The following is a 26,244-nucleotide window of genomic DNA, read 5'->3' as shown; positions in this document are numbered from 1 at the left end:
CTCCATCACATCTGTCAAAGCAGCAGAAATAATGACAGGTAAAGTGTTATTCTCACCTAAGTATACGTACTTGAGGTGTGGAAGCAACGGCTTTAGCTCAAGCGTTGGTGGATCCTCGATGCTTGACCTTTGAGGGGTCAAATCTCTTCGTTCTCCTAGATCCTCCAGTCGCATCCTCATTGGCCTTCTCCATGGTTGGTTGGCATTAAAGTGTGCCACAATTTCAGCTCTTTCTTCGTCTAACTCCTCTTCTCCCAATTCAGTATTGATAGTGGCCTCCAAAGGGTCCCTAAGAGCATCCTGCACATAGTTGGATACAAGAGAGTCAAACGCATCAATTCTAAAACAACTATCAGAATGCAGTGTGTGCCTAAGTGCATTAAAAACATCAAATGTAATCTCTTCTTCGCCCACTCTCAATCTCAACTTTCCCTCTTGCACATCAATAAGTGCCTTGCCAGTTGCAAGGAATGGTCTCCCCAAAATTAGAGGCATCTCTGTATCCTCCTCCATGTCGAGCACCACGAAGTCTGCAGGAAAAATGAATTTGTCCACTTTTACTAGCACATCCTTAATCACTCCGCGGGGGTACTTGACAGACCTGTCAGCCAGTTGCAAGGACATCCTCGTCGGCTTAGGCTCTCCTAATCCGAGTTTCCTGAAAACAAATAGAGGCATAAGATTAATACTTGCACCAAGGTCACACAATGTTTTACGAAAAACTACATCACCAATCATGCAAGGGATAGAAAAACTCCCTGGGTCTTTTAGTTTTGGTGGGATTTTGTTTTGCACCAAAGCAGAGCAACTTTCGGTCAAATTTACCGTCATGTGATCCTCCAATTTTCTCTTGTTGGCTAAGATGTCCTTAAAAAATTTAGCATAACTAGGCATTTGCATCAAAGCATCGGAAAAAGGAATATTAATATGCAATTTTTTAAATACCTCTAAAAACTTACCGAATTGTGCATCTAGTTTTGCCTTTTTTAATGCTGCAGGAAAAGGCGGAGGGATAACAATCTTAGGTTGTGCAGTGAGTGCTGGTGTAGAGTTAGATGACTTACCTTGAGATGTCGCAGCATGTTCATCCGGCACTTGGCTTTTCTCTTTTTCTCTAGGCTCCAAAACTTTTCCGCTCTTCAACTCAATGGCCTTCACTTGCTCTTTTGGATTAGTTTCTGTGTTACTTGGCAAGGTGCCCGGCTCTCGATTTGCTATCATCTTGGCCAACTGTCCAATCTGAGTCTCTAGTCCCTTTATTGATGCGTCTTGGTTTTGGAGTCGAGTTTCAGTGGACGAAATAAATTTAGACATCATCTGTTCCAAGTTAGACTTTTCTTCTTTGGGAGGATCGGATCTGTACATCGGCTGTTTTCCATATTGTTGTCCTCCCTGTGGTCGATTCTGACTGTTTTGGCCACCCCATGAGAAGTTGGGATGTTGCCTCCATCCAGGATTGTATGAATTCGAATACGGATCATTCCTTGGACGGTGGTTGACTCCCACTTGATTGACCAATACCCCGTTTTGCACATAGAAGGGGTTGTCAGCTTGACAGTCCGGCGCATCGTGTTCACCTCCACATTTCTCACAGAATATCTCTTGAAGACGCATAGCCGTGCCACCCATGTTCAAGCCATCCAGTTTCCTGTTTAAGACATCAAGTTGTGCAGTAATAGCAGATAGATCAGTTACCTGGTGAACCCCTGCACTTTTCCGCTGATTGTTCCTGTCAGATTGAGGGTGATAAGTGCTAGCAGCCATCTCCTCCAGTAGCTCATATCCTTCCTCAGCATTTTTTCTCAATAGATTTCCACAAGCAGCAGCATCTATCATAGTACGATTAGGAGTAAGTAAGCCATAATAGAAAGTTTGAACGACTAACCCAAGTGGCAACTCGTGATGTGGGCATCTTCGTAATAGATCTTTGAAACGCTCCCACGCCTCATATAGTGACTCTTGATCGAACTGAGCAAATGTTGTGATGTCTGCCCACAGCTTCATGGTCTTCGATGGAGGAAAGTATTTGATGAGAAACGCCTTCGCCATGTCCTCTGATGTAGCGATCGAACCTACAGGTAAACAATTCAACCAAGCTTTAGCTTTATCACGCAAAGAGGAAGGAAATAAACGCAGTCTAACAGCATCATCAGAAACTCCATTAAATTTAAAAATATCGCAAATCTCAAGAAAATCCACGATGTGTGTGTTTGGATCGTCCACAGCAGTTCCTCCAAATTGGACGGTGTTCTGAATCATCTGGATAATGGCTGGTTTGATTTCGAATTGGTTTGCCCGCACAATCGGCCTCACAATGCTGGGGCGTGCACCATCCAAAGAAGGCTGGGCATACTCTAACATGGGTATGCGGCGTGGCATCTCAATTCGTCTCTCGTTTTGGCGCCGTTGCCGGGGAACTGTTAATCTACAATTATATTTCTAGTTATTTTCTTTAGTGTATTTTATTTTTATTGAACTAACACTCCATATTTTAATTCAGATATCTCTTCTGGTGCATGCCAACAAATATGAAAGTTTAGCTACTAGAATTTATAATTAAAATAAGCAAAACAATATTTAAATAAAGGAAAATAAACTAGAAATACAAGACGTGACGAAATCTGCGAAGAACGATGCCCGGAAACCGTCGAATCTTCAATCCAAGTGCCAAAGCTCTCTCCAAACTCGATCCCCGCTGCCAAAATCCCTGAATGATCCTCAAAAGTCGACCAATAATCTTTCCATAGCAGCCACACTCCCAAATTAAGGTCAGAAATCGCGCACAATAATCTTCCAAAAATAGGCGGCGCTCGGGCGATAGAAAAGTACCGCTCGAGCGCCACACTCTCTGTAACTTCCCTCGGCTGGTGCGGCATTCGCGCTCGGGCGGTAGAAAAGCACCGCCCGAGCGCCAACTTCCTGTCTTGGCACTTCAACTTCTCGCGCTCGAGCGGTATAAAAGTACCGCTCGGGCGCCAACTTTCTATAAGGATGACTTCGGAGGCATTTTCTCGCGCTCGGGCGGTAGAAAAGCACCGCCCGAGCGCCAACTTTCTGTCTTGGTCCTTCAGTTATTCACTTCTCGCGCCCGGGCGGTAGAAATGTACCGCTCGGGCGCCGCTTGTTCTGTCCAAATTCTTGAGTCTTCCACCTTTTGCTCTGATTTTCGTTCTCCGACCATTTTTTCCTGCAGATTCATCACACACAAGTGAGACATGATAAAATGCAAATAATTACTATAAAATGAACAAAATGTAAATGAAATGCATGCATGCACAATGTAAACACAACTAAAACTAATGCAATAAACACGTAAAAACACCACCTATCAATAATATTATCTGATTCATCAGTTTTTTTTCTTAAAAATCCATTTAGTTCAAATTACATTCACATTTTCAGGTCTTACAACTAAATATCATGCATCATTGTGGACAAACTGCTCAAGTTCTTCATCCATAACATTGACCCAAAATTCATCTTTTAATGCATCAAAATATTTTTTGGTTCAATGTGTGACACAAAGCAAGAGTGTGTTACCTAACAGTATACAAAACTCATGCATACTAAACAAATCATTTTTCGGTAGTCAAATTTCTCATTTCTTCTAGTTTGCATGTCCCAATGTACTTCTCCAATGATCTTTGATGATGGATGATTCTTCTGAATTTTACTGTGAATATATTTCCCATCATTGATCACGGTATCATCATCATGTTCATCCTCCTTCGTTTCTGTCTCAGTCAAAGGCAGTGTTGTGCTGTGTGTTGTAATATCTGGCTCAACATCTTTTCTGACCAATGACTTAGATGTATCCAACAGTCCGTCTACATCTTCCTCGACTGTCTTAAATGCCAGATCTAAAAGATCGTCGAACACAACATTAGTGGATTATATAGTTGTTCTAGTTCTTAAATTAAAGATTCTATATGCACTATTATTGGTAAAAAATTCAGTTTTAGAATTAAACTTAGCAAGATGATCTCGTTCATTCAACACATAGCATACACATACAAAGACTTGAAAATACTAAAGGTTTGGCCTCTTTTCTATGGTAACATCATAGGAAGTCACATTGGAATCACTCCTTAAATATACACGATTTGAAATATGACATGTTGTCTTTAAAGTCTCAGCCCAAAAACGTTTTGTAAGATTTTTAGAAGTCAACATGACCCGAGCCATCTATTACGCTGTTTGATTCTTTCTCTTGGCTATACCATCATGTTGGGGAGTCTTTGGATATGCAAATTCATGAGTTATGTTTTTCTTATCACACAAAGTTGTAAAATTTGAATTCTCAAACTCCTTATTATGGTCGGTTTTGATGTTATCAACCTTAAAATTGTGCAGATTAATAATCTAGAATGTAGTTTCTTAAAAGCATCAAATGTGTCAGTTATCTCTCTAAAAAAGCTTACACATACAAAACGTGAGAAATCATCAACACAAACAAATGAATACTTCTTACCACCCAGGATTTCCAATTCCATTGGACCCATAATGTAACGACCATGGGCTATCCCGATCATGGGCCTTTTCTCTCACGGGCTTTCCCATGCGCCATTACTCATAGGACTTCTTCATCCCAGGTACTGAAGCTTTTATCTTTTCAGGATTCGAACCCAAGACCTCCTGGATATATAGGTCTTGGCAAAGTAATCCTGGTACCAGTTGAGCTACTTTTATTTTAACGACCATTGGATATCCCGATCTTGGGATTTTTTCCCTCACGGGCTTTCCTATGCGCCATTACTTATAGGACTTCTCCATCCCAGGTACTGGAGCTTTTACCTTCCCAGGATTCGAACCTAAGACCTCCTAGACATATAGGTCTTGGCAAAGCATCCTGGTACCGAGTACTAAAATCTGACACCGTACACTTACAGGTAAAAAATATAGCAACAAGTTTTTGCATCGTTGCCGGATAGAGCTCTAATTAATTTTTATATTAATATCGCTATGAATTAGTCTAAACTTTAATTTAGATTTGTTTTATTAATTATTTATTTTTTTACTAATTTGGTTCTCTGTTGTTGCATTTTATGCGAAAAACTCAAAGCCTTGACTCGTTGCTTCTTGAACAAGAAATTGAAAAGACTACAAGTGCCTTGAGAAAAGCAAGAAGAGAAGAGGTAAAATCAATGGCTGAATACAGAGAGAATGAAAACCTACTCCCTCCTATGGTACCTATCAGAGACCATTTCAAACCAGTGATCAACGCCCACTACTCTAGCATAACACGTGAAATGATAAATGCTTACAATTTCGAGCTAAAGTCAGCACTGATTGACATGGTTCAGCAGAACAAGTCTGGGGGAGCGAAAAATTGCAGATCCGCACTTGCATTAGAGAACGTTCCTGGAGATTACAGACACAGTAAAATCTAATAATGTTCTTAACGATATTATTAGATTGCTTCTATTTCCATTTTCTTTCAGGGATCAAGCTAGAGGTTGGCTCCAATCATAGTCGCTAGGGAGCATTATCTGCTTGGAAGGAATTGGATACAAAATTCCTTGCAAAATATTTCTCACCTGCCAAGTCTACACAGCTGAAGATTGAGATCAACACCTTCAGGCAGAACGAATATGAGCAGTTGTATAAAGCTTGAGACATTACAAGGAACTGCTCAGAAGATGTCAAAACCATGGATACGAAGATTGGGTGCATATTGAGTTGTTATATAACATGTTGAATGGCCAGACACGGACGATGGTTGATGCAGCCGCTGGTGGTACAATATTTGTGAAATCTCCAAACCAAGCATACGATTTACTTGAGCAGATGACTATCAGCTGCTACCGAGTGGCCCAGTGAGATATCAGTAGTGAAGAAGATGGCCGGGTTTTATGCAGTGGACGCCATCACTTCAATTACTGCACAAGTTTCTAATCTGAATACCCAACTCGCAGCTATGAATAAAGGACAATATACATATGAATTAACAGCTATAGCTACAAAAGAAGGTCCAAGCATGGAAACATGACATTACGTCAATAATCATGGATATAGCGGCTATCGAGGTAACTCTTCTCCTAATCATAATCATCCTAGCCAACGTAACCTATAGACACACATGACCAATGTTGGTGCTTCCTTGAAAATCCTTCAGTTGTAGGTTGGGAAGATAACAAGGCAACTCATGTCTCAATCTTCAGGAGCAGTACCAAAGACTGCAGAGACACAAGTTTGAGATAAGTGAACGCCATTTTGATATAACATGATGAGATTGGAACGGTAGATGGAGAAGGAGAAACTGTTGATCCCACACCCATCCGGGAAGAAGAGTCAACTCCAAACAAAGGCATCCGAGGTAAGAAAAGAAAGAGATATGATTTAGATCAGTGCATTGATATTTCCTTACTTCCTTATGCCCAAATATTTATACAGTTGAATCCTGAATTTCAAAAGAAAAATTTCATGAAGATTTCAAGAACCAATAAATTAACATTCAGTCTGCAGATCTGGAGGAAGTGACACTTATAGAAGGAGACGATGAGAAGATAGAAAGAAATTTTCCAAAGAAGCTGCAAGACCCCTGGAAACTTGCTGTACCATCACTACAAAAAAAGGCTAAAGACAACGGTTTTTCACAGTTGTCGTAGGTCTTGTCAAACCGTTGTTAAATGCCATGTGGTTAAAGGGTGTGCTCAAAGACAACGGTGAAAAACCATTGCCGTAGACGTATAAAGGCGACGGTGAAAAATCGTTATCGTAGGTCTTGTAAACCGTTGTTAAAGGCCCTGTGGGTAAAGAGTGCGCTAGAAAAACCGTTGTCGTAGCTACAAAGCGATTCATAAAGTTTGTACCTAATTTCAGCGACGGTTTTGCATGATATCTGTCGCTAATTTTAGCAGGAAAAAAAATTGTACTTTTAATAATTTAATAAATATAAAAAAAACTTACAATCTTACTATGCTAACAATATTCATGATCTTAACTAACACTTATAAAGTTACTAAAAATTAAAGCGAAAAAATTTAATCTAAATCGAAACTACAATAGTATAAAAGAGAAAAATTTTATGTGTTGTGAAGTGGTGTGGAGGAAAATGGACTGAAAACACTAATATTTTTACAGACAATTTGCGACGGTTTTTGGTGTAACGGTCACTAATTTCTTAAACCGTCGCTATTAGCGACAGTCAAACAAACACCGTTGCTATTAGCGACGATTGTGAGTCAAACAGCTGCAATATAGCGACGGTTATGCATAATTGTCGCTAAATTTAGCGACTGTTTTTCTACAACCATCGCTAATTTAAAAATTGCGAAGGTTTTGCTTAACACCGTAGCTAAATTTAGCGACGGTGTTGTATAACAGTCGCTAAAGTTAGCGACGGTTATACAAAACCGTCGTATTTTTTAATTAGCGACGGTTTTAACCGTCGCAAATTTTAATAATTTTATAAATAAAAAAATTCAAAGACAACGGTTTTCTACCATATAAAACAATAAGAAAAGACAACGTTGTACAAAAATTGTTGTCGTAGAACTGAAAAAACCAGCTGAAAGACAATGGTTTAAACAAACCGTGGTATTTGATCTTTTACAAAACACATATAGTCAAAAACCGTTGTCGTAACTCAAAAAACACGCTCATAGACAACAGTTTTTAAAAACAGTTGTCATAGAATATCAAAGACAACGGTTTTGAAGAGACTGTTGTCTGTTAACGGATTTTTTTAGGCTACGACAATGATTTTGTTGAAACTGTTGTTAAAAGTAAAAAGACAACGATTTTTATTAAAACCGTTGTCTTTGATGTGTTGTTGAATGTGTATTTTCTTGTAGTGAATGTGCAATAGGGAGCCAAACGGTTGGAAAAGCTTTTCGTGATTCAGGGGCGAGCGTGAATGTAATGCCATGTTCTCTTTACAAGAAAATTGCACTGAGCAAGATGAAACCCACAGAACTTATTTAGCAGTTGGCAGATAAATCTGTCAAGGTACTGTTAGGTTTTGTGGAACATGTTGAAGTCCAAATCTATAAACTGAGGCTTCTAGCAGATTTCATTGGGCTTGACATGGAGAACAATTAGGATGTTCTTTTAATTCTAGGACGACATTCTTGGCTGCTTCTAGAGCCATCATTTACGTGAAGCAAGAAGGCTGAGCATAGAGGTTGAAGGTCAGAGGGTGGTAATCAAGGCATCCAAGAGATCACATGATCCACCTTGAACAGGAAGAAGAGTCAGGCTCATGACTTAAAATAAAGCGTTGCATGGGAGACAACCCACGAAATTTTATTTTTCTGCAATTTTATTTTATTTACTTATTCATTTTATTTATAATTTTTTTAGTCACATATTTTAACATCATTTAAGCTAATAATATTTTAATGATCAGATCTGTGCGATGAGCGGAATACCCCAACGATGAAAAAAATGATGATAACGACAAGTATTGACGCTCGTTGGCACAATTATGAGTTGTCCTAATTTTTTATTTTTACATACATTGAGAACAATGCATGTTTTAAATTGAGAGGGGTTTAATTCTTGCTACTTGAATTTTTGCAATCAGTTAGTCTAATTTTTGCCAAAAAAATTATTAATCAATGTCAAGTAGGCCAATTACAATAATTTTTGCCAAAATGGTTGAGTCATGGTGCTTGTGTACAAATTCTTAAATGTTCACAACCATTTATGCACTTTCGCCATGATCATTGATACACCTAACAAGGAGATAAAATTTATTGCATGCTATGTATTACTGAATAGACGACATAATTCTGAGACTTTTTGTGATTTCTTTTTGTTATGAAATAAATGTTACAAACACAAAGGTGATTTAGGGATTCATTGAATTTCTTTGGGCTTGTTTAAATTGTTATAACATATCATTTGAAGACATTTGATCCTGTCAAAAAAATATATGCAATTGAATTTATTCAACAAAAACACGCCATATCATTATTTTGATGCACATGGCCCGTTTGTACAAATTGATTAGTGAATGAATGGTAATCCAAAACTCGATTTAACACTCTTCAAGACGAAATACGGATATAAAAGGAGGAATGTATGGTGTGGAGATGGTGAACATGAGAGAAGAAAAAGACTGGAGTTGAAAAGAAAAATTATGAAAAAAATCAATTAAAAGTGGAATACGAAAGATGGAGGAGTTGTTGAAAAAAATTATTTGTTTGTTTTTTCTTATCTTTGATTTCCATACCTTCATTGAAGCTGTGAGTCGTAGCCTAACGATATAAGCTTACAAGACCTATTAACCAAGTCACGCATATCCAATATACTAGTGGAGAAGAGTCGTTAAAGTTAAGCCTATAGACACTTCAAAAGCACTGTCAAAGAGTATGGAATTTTACCATTTACACATACACGTCTCATGAAATCACGTTACACTTTGGTATGATTCTCCTTAATATCTTTTGGACCAAATGTTTAACCAAATTCCTGGTGATCTATGTAAGTAGATAATTATTTCCATGGATGATAGTTTGAAACTTGAGCTAAACATTCTATGTTTCTATGAGGTAAAATAGAAGCTTAAATCTATCGATATGCTGAGTTGGGTAGATGAGATTGGTGATCCACAGACACACGTGAATTGATAAGTAATGTGTGCATGCATCAAACATGAAAACCTTAGACATGTGCTATTTGAGGCCATAGTGATTACGATATTCCACTGCTTTCGTTTTGTTAACTTCAACATTGAATGTATTTTTTACAATTTTCTCGGGACCTAGCAAACTTTGAGTTTGGCGGAATTTGGTATGTGCAAGTTTTGCACTTAAATTATCCAAGGAATTGGCATGAAAGTGTGCAGTTATCGAGCAGATTTATGTGTTTTTTGTTGTTGTTTATGTCACTGCAGGAATCAGCATAGACGCATAACTTGTGACCAACGAGGAACTAAATTTTGAGTTGGAAGAATGAAGGGCCGAAAAAGAAAGCAGAGCAAGCGTGAGCGCGAAAAAAATTCATGAACATTAGCACGCACGCACGCGGCTGCGTGGAATCCTGTGCCCCTACGCACGCAACGCGCAGAAAACTGAAGTCTACATGCGGCTGCGCGAGATCCTGTGCACCCGCGAGCGCATGTGAAAAATGGAGAATTTGTTGGGATTTCCTTGGGCTTTTGCCACTATTCACACACTTACAATAATTTAAACTCTATCCACAAAAACAACAGAGAGGAGTAGCCGGGGTCACACAATAAAAATTTTGAGAGCGGAAAAGAGAACGAGAACGAAGAACGAAAATGAAGAACGAAGAGCGCATCTACCGAGGATGGAGACGCGATTCTGATTCGATTCTTCTTCCCTTCTTCTTACTTAATTTTAGTCTATTAGTTATGTCGGAAAAACATGAATTTTTTTTATCTTTTTTCCGTTATGAACTAATTTCTTTAATCTAGAGGACAACGTAGCTTGGTCGAATATTTATTTTTAAATTATTGATTGTTATATGACAAGTTCTTCTTGTTTTATTCATATTTTCTGAATTTTATTGCTTCCAATTTCTTGATCAATAATTGCATTTTCATATTTATTTGAGATCTTTCACTCGGGAGATGAGATTTTGAATATGACCGTAGGAAAATATATCGTTGGTTTTTATAGGGCTCAGAATGCCAATAACTTCAACGGATCTATTAAAAGAATTACTGTGCAATTGAAATTATTTATTATTTGATTTTTGATAGAGATATTGAAATTGACTTTAAATAATTGATTTATACACACCACTACTTGAGAAAGGGTGTAGAAATAGTTGAGAATTCTTTTTTAGTAAACGAAAAATATAAAATATGATGTTCATGATAATCTAATATAGTAAAGATCAAGTGAAATCATACGTACCTCTAGATTTTTATTCTCACTGATTTGAAAACATTTGGGCGCTTTCATTAATTTTAGTTCATAATTAACAACAAACATTCTAGTGAATTTTCTAAATAAATTCTGATTATTTTAATTGTGGTAATTAATATCTAATTAAATTGCACTCTATGTGAGATCGACATTTGTGCTCTACCGAGTACTAAAATCTTACACCATACACTTGCGGATAGCAAATATTGGCACACCACAATATGTAGCCGAATATATTAATTAAACACACAAATAAACTTTAATGATTAAAATAAAACATAATTAATCATGTCCAAGTATAACTACTTGTGCAATGTCTCAGGACAAAATATTCTGTAGAAAATTGTAAATAGTTTGCAAAACCAATACTAGTGAAACTACGAAAATCGGTCTTCAGTAACAACTCAAAGAAATAAATTGCATCTTAAATAATAAAAAAAAAACAAAACTATGGATGCAACAGTTGTATCGCCGAAACCCGAAGCCACAAATATCTCTTCAACCAACACTTTATAGGAGTGTTGTGTTCGAGTGTCTCCGACACTTCACGGCAACACAACAAACACTGTGAGTCGATCACGCAAAATCTTCACTTATGCAATTCTTTGCTCTTCTTGCGGCGTTTCACTTTTCTCATTCTACACTAAAAACCAAACCCGCGGCAGCAATAACCTCTTCTTTATATACTTCCAATACTCTAGAGTTTATTCCATGTATAGAGCCTTACACAAATATGGAAACAAAAATTTTATCAGGGAATAAATTTTTTTGAACAATGATAAAATATCTACACAGAAACATCAATATTAAAGAAAAATTTATTAGTTTAAAAAGATAAAACTCTATATTTTAATATCTCAATATTATTAAAAATTTAATTAAAAAAATAAAAATTTCTCATGGATCATCTTTTAAAATATTTCACATGATTAGAATATATGGTAGAAAAAAGGACATACATCGATTCTTCCTCCTATATATAGACACACGACTTGCTTCTCCAATCTCACAAAAGAGATCTTATTTATAGGAAAGGAAAAGAATAAGAGAAAAATGGAGAATAAATTTGGATTAAAATCACGCAAAAATATGATTATGGCAGTACTGACAGTGGGCTTAGCATTTGTTTTTGTCTGCACGCAGGTGCCGACCACCATGGCGGCGATAGGAGATCCAGCATGTTCCGCGACGACAGCTCAAAATGCTCTCGATATCGTCAGTCTTTGTGTGCTTCCGGTGGCGCCATCTTTAGGTCAGACACCAGATTGCTGCACTGCGGCAAAAAACTTTAACTTTAGCTGCTCATGCAGCCCTGTTGTCGTAAGCCTGGTAAAAATGGAGAACCTTGTCACATTTAGAGACTTGCTGGCTAAAGCAAATTACTGCAATACAGTTACCGTACGAGAGGGATTGAAATGCCTAGGTAATTAATCATTTATTTATTGTATCTAACTTTGGAAATATTTGAGTTCTCAACCTACAATAATTTTATGACAACATTTCTTTTTCAATCTAACATATCTATGTATTCTAATTTTTTTTTTCTCCATTGTTATATCATTCATATATCTCTTCTCTATATATGAATGTAAAAATGCGAGGCCTTAGTTTAATTGATTTCATCATTGTGCTTTTCAGGTGCTCGAACTCCATGAAAAGAGAGGAAGTATTCAACAATGAAGAAATATATAGATATTATGTTTGTGTGTGTTTGTGTGTGTGAAAACTAAATTAGATCTGGGATAATTTCTTTTTAAAGGTCTGGGAATAAATAATAAGCAAGAAATGTTGTAATTTCTTGAACACCGTGATGTGTGAGAATGGTTTTTTCTCATTTTTTGCGTTATCATATGTTGTATCGAGTATATTCTAAATGTTATGTTTGCAAAAACAAGAACTGAAACACAATTAAATATAAATCTTTATTAATTTTCATCAACATATAGAGTGTTAGGTGTTAAGATTAGTGTTCTCTCGTGCCCAAACACAGCGGAAGTTTTAAAAAAAATTATTTTATTTTGACAATCAAAATATTTGGACACTCGTATAGTTTGGATTGAATAAACATACGTTGGAGATTAGAATATACCTCTAGTGAACAATTTTCACTTAGCTCCAACTAAACCGATATAAGCAAACGTAGTTCTTGTTGTAAATCACACGTACATTCTTTGAATATCCTTTATTCAATATTCGAATCATGGTAAGAACGTCTAGTATCATCGATGCTTTGGTTGTACTTGAGTTGGTGAAAAACGTTGTTTCTATTTCTATGCTTGATAAAGATGGATATTCTTGTTTATTTAGCAAAGGTGTTTGCAACATTTACAAGAATGATTATTTAATTGGTACGGGAGAACTTGAAAACGATCTCTACAACTAAAATTTGAAAGATATTCCACTAAATAATGTCCAAGCAATAACAACAACAAACAAGCGAAAACAAGATACTCTAAATTCGGCACAATTATGGTATGCTCTATTAAGACATATTTCTCTAAGAAGAATGAATAAGCTAGTTGGAGTAGGCATGTTTGATATGTCTGATATTAATTCTCAAACGACTTGTGAATCCTGTCTGAAAGGAAAGATGACCAAAATTCCCTTTAAGGGCCATATGGAGTGTAATGCCCGAGATATTATCTATTAATCTATGAAATGATTTATTGATAATTGATGTGATAATAGACGGAAAGGATCGGACCGGGATGACAAAAAAAGACGTGAATTATGTGCGAGAACAGTACCCCTCGTGCATATGCACGCTCTGAATTATGTGCGAAGACAGTACCCCTCGCGCATATGCGCAGCACTGATGCGCGTATATGCGTGAGGCAGGCAGAGGACCTCGCGCATATGCGCGAGATAGGACGCGCATATGCGCGAGCATGTGGGATTAACAATGCCAAGTCCAGAGAACCTCGCGCATATGCGCGGCGATGGGGCGCGCATATGCGCGAGCTGCTGAGAAGAGTTATGCATAGACCAGTAGGTCTCGCGCATATGCGCCGGTTGAGGTCGCGCATATGCGCGAGACGTGCAGATTGCAGGATGAGCCATTTGTCCATAGATATGCATGGTATATATATATTAAGTAACATTTCTTCAGCTAAAACAAGAAGGAACAGAGGAAACGGCTAGGGAAAAGTTTCAAGTTTTAAAATCATAGATTGTGATTTACGAAGAATCCGTCCGTCTGATTTTGAATGCGACTTCAGTATTGTGTTCCTATCGACGCAGGCTTCATACGGACATAAGTTTCTTATGTTTTTGATATGATTTGAAATTATGCTATTGAAGGAATCGGATAGGATTCATATATGGTGTTTCTGATATGTTAAACATCGTATAATCGAAACCGGATTGAAGAACAGACACTGTATGAAATTGTTATAATTTTCTGAGTTGATTTGATTGGGATTTGTATCGAGTACGAGATGATGGAATTGATATATGGTATTGCTGGGTATATTGAGATTGTGATGTTATGCCGTTGAAACAGAATTTGAGTTAGTTCTGATGATATCCAGTATTGATTGAGTGGAGCATTGATATTATACTCCTTGATATTGTCAATGCCAGATAGAGTATTGACAGATCTGGATCAGATACTTCGACAGAGTAAATCGACAGAAAGAAATGTATAAATCAATGTTGATACGGGATTGCACAACTCGAGTCTGATTTGACTTGAGTTTCCCAAAATCACATACTAAATTGCCATTGCCTTGATTTGTTGCAATATGTGATATTGATATACTTATTCTATTGATTTATAGCAAAGCATGAGTTAGAGTCTTGGACAGATATGTCTAGTATTTGGCAGAACCGCCAAGTCACTGGACTTTTGGGTATATATCGATGTGCTTAGGAGTAGATTGACTTCTATTTCAGATATTCGATATAGATAGCCAAAGTCTGGGAATAAGGACGTACCACCATCTGGCTGGGGAAAGTAGGTGGGAGAACGTTGCATTCTTATTCAACCGGGATCCCTAGATTAGAAATGAGTCGAGTCTGAAGTGACGAGTCCAGAGTTTTATTTACTACTTCATATCGATGCATGTCTTTCAGATTTAATACATGCTATGGATATGTGTTTCATGCTTTTATATATGCTTTTATATGATTGCATGTTTACATTGTTTATTGATCAAGCAAAACTTGCACTGTGATATCCTCAATAAAATTATGTTTTTATATGCTCAAAATGTAATCGCAAGTGCACGATGTCAAGTAATAGAATAGTGTACGTGAGTACGAGTATCGATCCACTGAAGACTGTGTTTCACAATTATTATTCCAGTTATTAAACTTTAGCAATGAAAATTGAGTGATTATTTTATAACTAATAAAATTTAATGAAACTAAACAAACAAGTTCAAGAATTTAATGATGAGATATGAATTCTAGATCAATTGATTAAATTTCAATGATAAATGAATTTGTTGGGAATTCTGGTTCACCTACCCCGTATTAATTCGTTAATTCGTTCGATCGTGTTTATATGCTTCCGACATGATTTCCTATTCTATTGAACACACCCTCTCGAGCTATGTCAAATTAATTCGACTCAATGAAGTAATTAAATATCATTAATTATTTATCACGAGTGAATCGCATTTCGATCTATGAAATCCCCTAGTTTTCGACCCTAAGGACTATGACTATCGGCGCGTATCTAATTTCATATATCTATGTAAATTGTAGATCCGCAGATTATACTACTCGATCCTATCACTCGTTATTCTCTCGAACTCACTCGTGATATGAAAACGCGTTAAAGTTAGCTACGCTTTAACGACACAATAAAAAAACAGTATAATCAAGAATCACACAACAATCGAATGTAAATTAATTCAAATCAAAGTTTGGGGTAGGATCCCCTTGAATCCCAACAAATATTAAGGTTTAGCTACTAGAATTCATAGTAAAAATAAACGCAACAACGTTTAAAATGAAAGAAACTAGATTAGAAATACTAGGCGAGACGAAATCTGCGAAGAACGATGCCCGGAAAATCACGAATCTTCAATCCAAGTGCAAAGTGCTCTCCAAAAGCTTGTGGCTCCTCTAGAAATCCTTCTGAATGCCCTCCAAGTCGTCCCCCAAAAAACCTTCCATATCATTCTCCTTCTGAAATTAAGGAATGGAATCGCGCATGATATTTTCCAAAAATAGGTGGCGCTCGGGAGGTAGAAAAGTACCGCTCGAGCGCCACACCTTCTGTAAAGATGTTTGGGAAGTGCGGCATTCGCGCTAGGGCGGTAGAAAACTACCGCTCGAGCACCGACTCTTCTGTAAAAATCCTTCAGCTATTCATCTTTCGCGCTCGGGCGGTAGAAAAGTACCGCTCGGGCGCCACTCATTCTGTCCCTGGCATTCTATTTTGTACACTTTGCTCTCTTTTTTGGTTTTCCGACCATTTTTCCTGCAGATTCATACCCAATAGTGAGACATGATAATATGCAAATGAGTACTTTAAAATGAACAAAATGTAAATGAAATGCATGCATGCACAATGCAAACACAACTAAAACTAATGCAATAAAGCGCGTAAAAACCACACCTATCAACCCCCTCATACTAACCTTTTGCTTGCCCTCAAGCAAAATAGGTTACAACCCACACCCAAAATACGAAATAAACACAAAATGAAAGAATTAAACTAACGAAACTGATGGTGAAGTAGCAAACCGGTATCTCCTGCCTCAGCGGATGTTTGAACCACATCCAATTAGTCAAATCACAACATTCATCAAGACCCCTTTTAAAGCACCTTATAGCATTTTGATTTTACCAGAAAGTGTGGTCGTGTGTGTGCTGTGGGTCTCACTAGCTCGTGCTTCAGACAGTTTTGTTTGCAAATCATGCGAGTCACCAAATCAACAATTCAATGCAAGTCTTCCTATCCTGAGTTCTGTTTGTAGTTGCGACCAACAAGTGAACACAAAGCGGCAAAATTTCGAGGTTGTACCACAGGAAGTAGGGAGTCAATATCATGAGGTTTCAAACGGCTCAAACAAATGGGACGTACACTGATCATTTTCATTATGCACTTGTCAGAATTTTTATCTGACATTCCTCAACGCCTTACATCTCCATCTATTTAGCCTTGAGATAGGATTTCATCCCTATTTGGCTCCCCCACACCTTACATCCCCTTTTTTTCATTCACAACACTATTTTTGTAATACTCTTTTTTTTTTAGTGCATAATTTTCTCAAGTGTACTCCCTAAATTTTGAGTATATGGAACGTTTGTTTATTTGGCTTAGGGATAACTCTTGAGGTATTATGCATAGTTGGGACGAAAGTTATTCCGGTGGACTCAAGTGATCTACTCTATTTCATGTCACTGGTTGGTCACGACTGTCAACAAAAATTCACTCAAGTTCGACTTGCATACCATGTTTTTCCATTTTCTCCCACAGATTCTTAAACTCGACTGTCGTTAACACTACTCATAACACCCACAATGTGTGCATATGGAAAATTTTCAATTCACTGGGGTATTTATAACGAGTGATAAGACTAAGTATTATGCAGTTCATTCATCCCACAATCATCATCAGCCACCAATTTTACTAGTTTCACCATCACTGACACTCATGCAGGACAATTACGAACATAAAAAAATAGAGGACGTGGGACGACCCCCTCATACTAGACATGTGCAATGTCCCCATTGCACAAAAACTCAAAACACAGAAATGCAAACACAAATGCAGACTAATAAACATGAAAGCTAAAAACATGCTAGACTGAAACAACGATAAGAAAGAAAGACAGAAAGCGGTAAAGAAATAAAGTGCAAATAAGGGAAAACAATAAACTCCCCTAGTCAAGTTTCATCCTCATCATGCTCCGGCGGTGGCACTCCTGCGGCATCCCCATGCTGAAAATAATCATACTGGAACTGGAATGGGGGAGGAGGTAGTGGAGTCAGTGGGATGGACCCTGGGTCAACGCCCCCGTGCACAAGCAAAGAGCGCATCATGGAGTTAAGGTGAGATAAATGGTCTGTGACGTAAGAGTTGAACTGACTCTGATGCGCTTGGAAGGCGAGATTTTCATCCATCTTATCATTCTGAGTCCGCCTGCGGGGTTGTGGTGGCAGACGGCGTGGGACGGCAGTGCTAGATCCACCGGCTTCCTCCTCCTGAGTGGGGAAGTCCGCCCGTCGTTTCGCTCTTTTCTCTGTTCATCCTCCTTACAAATTGGCTTCATCGGTTGAAGCCACTCCTCGTCGTCCCGGAAAAGTACCCCAGCCCGTGCACACAGTTCGGATATGATCGTCGGAAAGAAAAGCCCGATGTGGCTGTTGTGAGCACTCAGCATGATCTGAGAGGTTATAAGTCTGCCCACATTGATGCTGTATCCTTGGGTCAACGCAAACAGTAGCACCGCTCTTTCCTTTTGAACCTCGCTCTTATGCGAGACTGGCATCATCCGCCGGGCCACAAATAAATACCACATGGCAGCAGTGGTGCGCAAATACTTCTCGTCGAAACAACTCGGGGGTCCCCCTAGTGGTTTCCATGTAGCCCCCGGAAGACACAAAGTCTCGATAATCTCCGTGTAGTTGGGCTCAACAATCAATGCCTGGTAGTTGGAGTCGTCAACCTCCGCTGTTTCTAGGAGGGCGTTAATCGTAGCCGAATCAAACGGCACAAGCTTGCCTCTAACAAAAGCTCTCCCATCAGTTCGCTCACAAGCATTTGCATAAAACTCCCTAACTACCGACACCATTGCAGCTTGAGGGTGCTCACTAAATTTTTTCCATCCCCTTCGATCCAAGTCCACAAGGGGCTCTAAATATCTATCCTCAAATTGGCGACGAAATCCCCTTTCGGGAATGGGGTTTCGGTGAAGCTTTGCATGATCATATCTATTCCGAGCCGCCTCACTTACAAAGCGGGTTCTATCAAACGAAGAAGAGGAAGAGTAAGAACTGGGGTTACCTCTTTGCTTCTTGGGAGCCATTGTGTTTGAAGAGTTGAAGATGAAGATGGTGACCGGAGAAGAAGACCTGATTGATGGAATATGCGTGTGTTCCTACGAAGAAATTTCGCCTTGCCGAAGATTGGAGGAGGAATCGACAACCTGCACAAGAAAATCGAAGAAAATAGTGAGGGGGAATTAGGGATTTGGGGAGAGATTTTGGGGGAGTTGCGTGCAGAATGAAGAAAGGGGATCGGGTTTCGCGACTTAAAAGTAGTCGCGCTCGAGCGGTAGAAAGTTACCGCTCGAGCGCGAACCTCTCTGGAATTTTTGTCCAGAGGTAAGCGTTTGCGCTCGGGCGGTAGAAAATTACCGCTCGAGCGCCAACCTCTCGAGAACTTTTATCCCGAGGTAAGCGTTTGCGCTCGGGCGGTATAAAATTGCCGTTCGAGCGCGAACCTCTCTGCCCATTTCAAATTTTATTTTTTTAAAAAATAAAATAAAACAAAAGCAAGAGAGAATAAATAAATGGACACGAAAGAAAATTTAAATCAAATGCAAGAGAAGGGGAAGAAAAGTAGTTCTCAATTTATAGTCGAGAGCTTGACTGTTGGTCCGTCTCAGTTCGGCATGTCTTGGAACCTTGGAACCGGGTGATTCCAAGTTGTGGCTCAATTGTGCCACCCATGTAGTGCTTTAGGCGCTGGGCATTGACCGTAAATGTCCCATCCTTCCCATCTTTCAATTCTACAGCTCCTGATGGATAAACTTTCGAGATCACGAATGGACCGGACCATCGTGACTTCAATTTTCCAGGAAAAAGTCGCAACCGGGAGTTGTAGAGTAGGACACTTTCACCTTCTTTGAATTCTCTCTCGATGATCCGCTTGTTATGGGCCTTCTTCGTTTTTTCCTTGTAGGTTAGTACGAGATCATATGCTAGATTTCGGAACTCCTCCAACTGATCTAGTTGAAGCAAACGTCGTTCACCTGCATCAGTAAAGTTAGAGTTTAGTGCTTTTGTTGCCCAATATGCCCGATGCTCTAATTCGACAGGTAAGTGACATGCTTTACCAAACAATAATCTGTACGGTGTCGTGCCTATTGGTGTTTTGAACGCAGTTCTATATGCCCAAAGAGCATCATCTAACCTCACCGACCAATCTTTCCGACTCACACCTACCACTTTTTCCAAAATCCGCTTAATTTCTCGGTTAGACACTTCCACTTGACCACTATTCTGGGGGTGATAAGGGGTAGATATCTTATGTGTGACACCGTATTTGCCCAAAAGTTTTTCAAAGAGTTTGTTGCAAAAATGAGTGCCACCATCACTGATGATTGCTCGGGGTGTTCCAAATCGGTTAAAAATGTTTTTCTTTAAAAATTTTAAGACCACTTGAGCATCATTAGTGGCGTACGCTTCTGTCTCTACCCACTTAGACACATAATCCACCGCAACCAAGATGTATTTTTTCGTGAAAGAACTAGGAAACGGTCCCATGAAGTCTATCCCCCACACATCAAAAACCTCACACTCAATGATATTATTTAAAGGCATTTCATGACGGTTAGAGATGTTACTTGACCGCTGGCATTTATCACAATGTAGCACATAGAACGAGCATCTTTAAAGAGGGTTGGCCAATAAAAGCCACATTCAAGTACCTTGGATGCCGTCCTTGTTGGTCCGAAATGACCACCTACCTCACGGTCATGGCAGTGGTTGAGAATTTGATCAAATTCTTCCTCTGCAACACACCGTCTAATCATGGAATCTGCACAAATCTTAAACAAGAACGGTTCCTCCCAAAAATAGTATTTCACGTCAGAAAAGAATTTCTTTTCGTTGGTGAAATGATAGGTTTGGTGGAGGTGTGCCTGTGACAAGAAAGTTAGCGAAATTTGCATACCAAGGGCAATTTCTCACCTCAAAGAGTTGCTCATCAGGGAACCAGTCATTGATAGCACGATCGACCGAATAATCACAAATAAGTTCTAATCTAGACAAGTGATCTGCTACCACATTCTCAACCCCATTTTTATCTTTGATTTCTAAGTCAAACTCTTGCAATAATAAAATCCACCGAAGTAAGCGTGGCTTTGCATCTTTTTTAGCAAGTAAGTATTTAAGGGCAGAATGATCAGTGAATACAATTACTTTGGACAAAACAAGGTATGAATGAAATTTGTCAAGTGCGAATACTACTGCAAGTAATTCCTTTTCAGTTGTTGCATAATTCAATTGGGCCTCATCTAAGGTCTTACTTGTATAGTAAATTGTATGAAATACCTTGTTTTGCCGCTGGCCAAGTACGGCCCCTACTGCAGTGTCACTGGCGTCGCACATGATCTCGAAAGATAGATCCCAATCCGGTGCTACCAAGACAGGAGCCGTCACCAAGCGCTCCTTCAATTTCTCATATGCCTGTAAACAGTCAGCATTGAAATCAAATGACACCTCTTTCATAAGTAAGGAAGATAGGGGTTTGGCAATTTTTGAAAAATCTTTTATAAAATGCCGATAAAAACCGGCGTGGCCTAGAAAACTTCTAACTCCCTTTATTGAGGATGGTGGTGGTAAGTTCTTGATGACTTCTATTTTCGCTTTGTCCACCTCAATCCCTTGTTCCGAAATCTTGTGCCCTAGGACAATTCCTTCTTGTACCATGAAGTGGCATTTTTCCCAATTCAGCACCAAATTTGTCTCCTCGCATCGCATCAACACCACCTTCAAGTTCTGCAAACACTTATCAAAAGAAGAGCCAAAAATCGAGAAATCATCCATAAAAATCTCAAGAAAGGTTTCTATCATGTCATGAAATATAGCGGTCATGCATCGTTGAAAAGTGGCAGGGGCATTACACAACCCAAAGGGCATCCGTCTAAATGCAAAAGTGCCATAAGGACAAGTGAAAGTGGTTTTTTCTTGGTCCTCGGGTGCAATCATAATTTGGTTATACCCAGAATACCCATCCAAAAAGCAATAAAACTCATGACCCGCTAACCTCTCAAGCATTTGATCAATAAAAGGAAGTGGAAAGTGATCTTTACGGGTAGCGTCATTTAATTTCCTATAATCAATGCACACACACCATCCCGTAACTGTCCTAGTGGGTATCAATTCATTTTTTTCATTTGTAATCACAGTAATCCCACCCTTCTTTGGCACACACTGAACTGGACTTACCCATGCACTATTAGATATAGGATAGATAATACCTGCATCGAGAAGCTTAATCGTTTCTGCCTTTACTACCTCTTGCATCTTTGGATTTAATCTTCTCTGAGGTTGCACAAGAGGTGAGTACTTGTCTTCCATCAAGATCTTGTGCATACAGACTGATGGATTGATCCCTTTGATATCCGCCACCTTCCACGCAAATGCACCCTTGTGCGCTTTCAGAACCTCCAACAATTTGTCTTCCATCACATCTGTCAAAGCAGCAGAAATAATGACAGGTAAAGTGTTATTCTCATCTAAGTACACGTACTTGAGGTGTGGAGGCAACGGCTTTAGCTCAAGTGTCGGTGGCTCCTCGATGCTTGACCTTTGAGGGGTCAAATCTCTTCGTTCTCCTAGATCCTCCAGTCGCATCCTTATTGGCTTTCTCCATGGATGGTTGGCATTAAAGTGTGCCACTATTTCAGCTTTTTCTTCATCCAATTCCTCTTCTCCCAATTCAGTAGTGATGGTGGCCTCCAAAGGGTCCCTAAGAGCATCCTGCACATAGTGAGATACAAGAGAGTCAAAAGCATCAATTCTAAAACAACTATCAGAATGCAGTGTGTGCTTAAGTGCATTAAAAACATCAAAAGTAATCTCTTCCTCGCCCACTCTCAATCTCAACTTCCCTTCTTGCACATCAATAAGTGCCTTGCCAGTTGCAAGGAACGGTCTCCCCAAAATTAGAGGCATCTCTGTATCCTCCTCCATGTCGAGCACCACGAAATCCGCAGGAAAAATGAATTTGTCCACTTTCACTAGCACATCCTCAATCACTCCGCGGGGGTACTTGACAGATCTGTCAGCCTAGTTGCAAGGACATCCTCGTCGGCTTAGGCTCTCCCAACCCAAGTTTCCTAACACAGACAATGGCATAAGATTAATACTTGCACCAAGATCACATAATGCCTTATGAAAAACAACATCACCAATCATGCAAGGAATAGAGAAACTCCCTGGGTCCTTTAGCTTCGGTAGGAGTTTGTTTTGCACCAAAGCAGAGCAATTTTCAGTTAAGTTCACTGTCATGTGACCCTCCAACTTCCTCTTATTTGCTAAAATGTCCTTCAAAAATTTAGCATAACTAGGCATTTGCATTAAAGCATCGGCGAAGGGAATATTGATATGCAATTTTTTAAACACCTCGAGAAACTTACCGAATTGTGCATCTAGTTTTGCTTTTTTCAATGCAGCAGGAAAAGGAGGAGGTATAACAATTTTAGGTTGTGCAGTGGGTGCTGGTGTGGAGTTAGAAGACTTACCTTTGGATGTCTCTGTTAGTTCATCCGGTATTTGAATTTTTTCCTTTCCCTTCGACTCTAAAATTTTCCCACTCTTCAACTGAATGGCCTTCACTTGCTCTTTTGGATTAGTCTCGGTATTACTTGGCAAGGTGCCCGGCTCTCTAGTTGCGATCATCTTGGCCAACTGTCCAATTTGGTTCTCGAGCCCTTTTATCGATGCATCTTGGTTTTGAAGTCTAGTTTCAGTGGATGAAATAAACTTAGACATCATTTGCTCCAAGTTGGACTTTTCTTCTCTAGGAGGATCGGATCTGTACATCGGTTGTTTCCCATATTGTTGTCCTCCTTGCGGTCTATTCTGACTGTTTTGACCGCCCCATGAGAAGTTGGGATGTTGCCTCCACCCAGGATTGTATGTGTTCGAATAAGGGTCATTCCTTAGGCGGTTTTGGACTCCCACTTGATTCACCGGTGCCTCATTTCGCACATAGAAGGGATTTCCATCTTGACAGTCTTTCACATAGTGTTCTCCTCCACATTTCTCACAGAATATCTCCTGAAGACGCATAGCTGTGCCACCCACGTTCAAGCCATCCAGCTTCCTGTTCAATGCATCAAGTTGTGCAGTAATAGCAGAAAAATCAGTTACCTGGTGAACTCCTGTACTTCTCCGTTGGTTGTTCCTGTCAGATTGAGGATGATAACTGCTAGCAGCCATCTCCTCCAACAATTCATATCCTTCTTCCGCAGTCTTCCTCAAAAGGTTTCCACAAGCAGCAGCATCTATCATAGTACGGTTAGGAGTGAGCAAACCATAATAAAATGTTTGAACGACTAACCCAAGTGGTAACTCGTGATGTGGGCATCTTCGTAGTAGGTCCTTGAAGCGTTCTCATGCCTCATATAAAGATTCCTGATCGAATTGAGCGAATGTTGTAATGTCTGCCCGTAGCTTCATGGTCTTGGAGGGAGGGACGTATTTGATGAGAAATGCTTTCGCCATGTCGTCCCATGTAGCGATCGAACCTACAGGCAAACAATTTAACCACGCTTTAGCTTTATCACGTAAGGAGAAAGGAAATAAACGCAACCTAACAGCATCATCAGAAACTCCATTGAATTTAAAAGTATCGCAAATTTCAAGAAAATCTGCGATTTCGTGTTTGGGTCATCCATTGCAGTTCCTCAAAATTGGACTGTGTTCTGAATCATTTGGATTATGGCGGGCTTGATTTCAAAGTGATTTGCCCGCACGATAGGCCTCACAATGCTAGGGCGTGCATCCTCCAAAGAAGGTTGGGCATACTCCAGCATCGGTATGCGGCGTGGCATATCGACTTGTCTATTTTCATGCTGTTCCTCCTCACGTTCTGGCTCGTGTCTCTCCATCAGTTTTTTAAGCCTCTGTTGTTGTCTTCTCCTGCGGAAGGTTATTTCAATTTCAGGATCGAACTCAAGCTCCACGTCAAGTGACTTTGGCATGCACTGGAAGGGATATCTGTAATAAAATATGAAGTGTTATATCAAGAGAAATAAAATAATGCTGAAGGAAATAACTAAAAATAAAATTGTAGATTAACAGTCCCCGGCAACGGCGCCAAAAACTTGATCGAGCAAAACTTGCACTGTGATATCCTCAATAAATTATGTTTTTATATGCTCAAAATGTAATCGCAAGTGCACGATGTCAAGTAATAGAATAGTGTACGTGAGTACGAGTATCGATCCACTGAAGACTGTGTTTCACAATTATTATTCCAGTTATTAAACTTTAGCAACGAAAATTGAGTGATTGTTTTATAACTAATAAAATTTAATGAAACTAAACAAACAAGTTCAAGAATTTAATGATGAGATATGAATGCTAGATCAATTGATTAAATTTCAATGATAAATGAATTTGTTGGGAATTCTGGTTCACCTACCCCGTATTAATTCGTTAATTTGTTCGATCGTGTTTATATGCTTCCGACAGGATTTCCTATTCTATTGAACACACCCTCTCGAGCTATGCCAAACTAATTCGACTCAATGAAGTAATTAAATATCTTTAATTATTTATCACGAGTGAATCAGCATTTCGATCTATGAAATCCCCTAGTTTTCGACCCTAAGGACTATGACTATCGGCGCGTATCCAATTTCATATATCTATGTAAATTGTAGATTCCGCGGATTATACTACTCGATCCTATCACTCGTTATTCTCTCGAACTCACTCGTGATATGAAAACGCGTTAAAGTTAGCTACGCTTTAACGACACAATAAAATAACAGTATAATCAAGAATCACGCAACAATCGAATGTAAATTAATTCAAATCAAAGTTTGGGGTAGGATCCCCTTGAATCCCAACAAATATTAAGGTTTAGCTACTAGAATTCATAGTAAAAATAAACGCAACAACGTTTAAAATGAAAGAAACTAGATTAGAAATACTAGGCGAGACGAAATCTGCGAAGAACGATGCCCGGAAAATCACGAATCTTCAATCCAAGCGCAAAGTGCTCTCCAAAAGCTTGTGGCTCCTCTAGAAATCCGTCTGAATGCCCTCCAAGTCGTCCCCAAAAACCTTCCATATCATTCTCCTTCTGAAAATAAGGAATGGAATCGCGCATGATATTTTCCAAAAATAGGTGGCGCTCGGGCGGTAGAAAAGTACCGCTCGAGCGCCACACCTTCTGTAAAGATGCTTGGGAAGTGCGGCATTCGCGCTCGGGCGGTAGAAAAGTACCGCTCGAGCACCGACTCTTCTGTAAAAATCCTTCAGCTATTCATCTTTCGCGCCCGGGCGGTAGAAAAGTACCGCTCGGGCGCCACTCATTCTGTCCCTAGGCATTCTATTTTGTACACTTTGCTCTCTTTTTTGGTTTTCCGACCATTTTTCCTGCAGATTCATACCCAATAGTGAGACATGATAATATGCAAATGAGTACTCTAAAATGAACAAAATGTAAATGAAATGCATGCATGCACAATGCAAACACAAC

At 39.2% G+C, this 26,244-nt stretch overlaps 2 non-coding genes across 2 annotated transcripts; both read left to right on the top strand.

The window, feature by feature from the left end:
* The first annotated feature begins 1,894 nt into the window (after positions 1-1,894).
* Positions 1,895-2,000, top strand: LOC140837542 (small nucleolar RNA R71). Its single transcript, XR_012119372.1, has one exon. It is a non-coding gene; the product is annotated as a small nucleolar RNA R71 (small nucleolar RNA).
* Positions 2,001-24,102: 22,102 nt separating this feature from the next.
* On the top strand, positions 24,103-24,208 carry LOC140837524 (small nucleolar RNA R71). Its single transcript, XR_012119355.1, has one exon. It is a non-coding gene; the product is annotated as a small nucleolar RNA R71 (small nucleolar RNA).
* The last annotated feature ends 2,036 nt before the right edge of the window (positions 24,209-26,244 follow it).

Source organism: Primulina eburnea, chromosome 7 (assembly GCF_022965805.1).
Source record: "Primulina eburnea isolate SZY01 chromosome 7, ASM2296580v1, whole genome shotgun sequence".
Classification (NCBI taxonomy): Eukaryota; Viridiplantae; Streptophyta; class Magnoliopsida; order Lamiales; family Gesneriaceae; genus Primulina; species Primulina eburnea.
The sequence above is the reverse complement of the archived record's forward strand: the minus strand, read 5'-3'. Positions and strand labels throughout refer to the sequence as shown.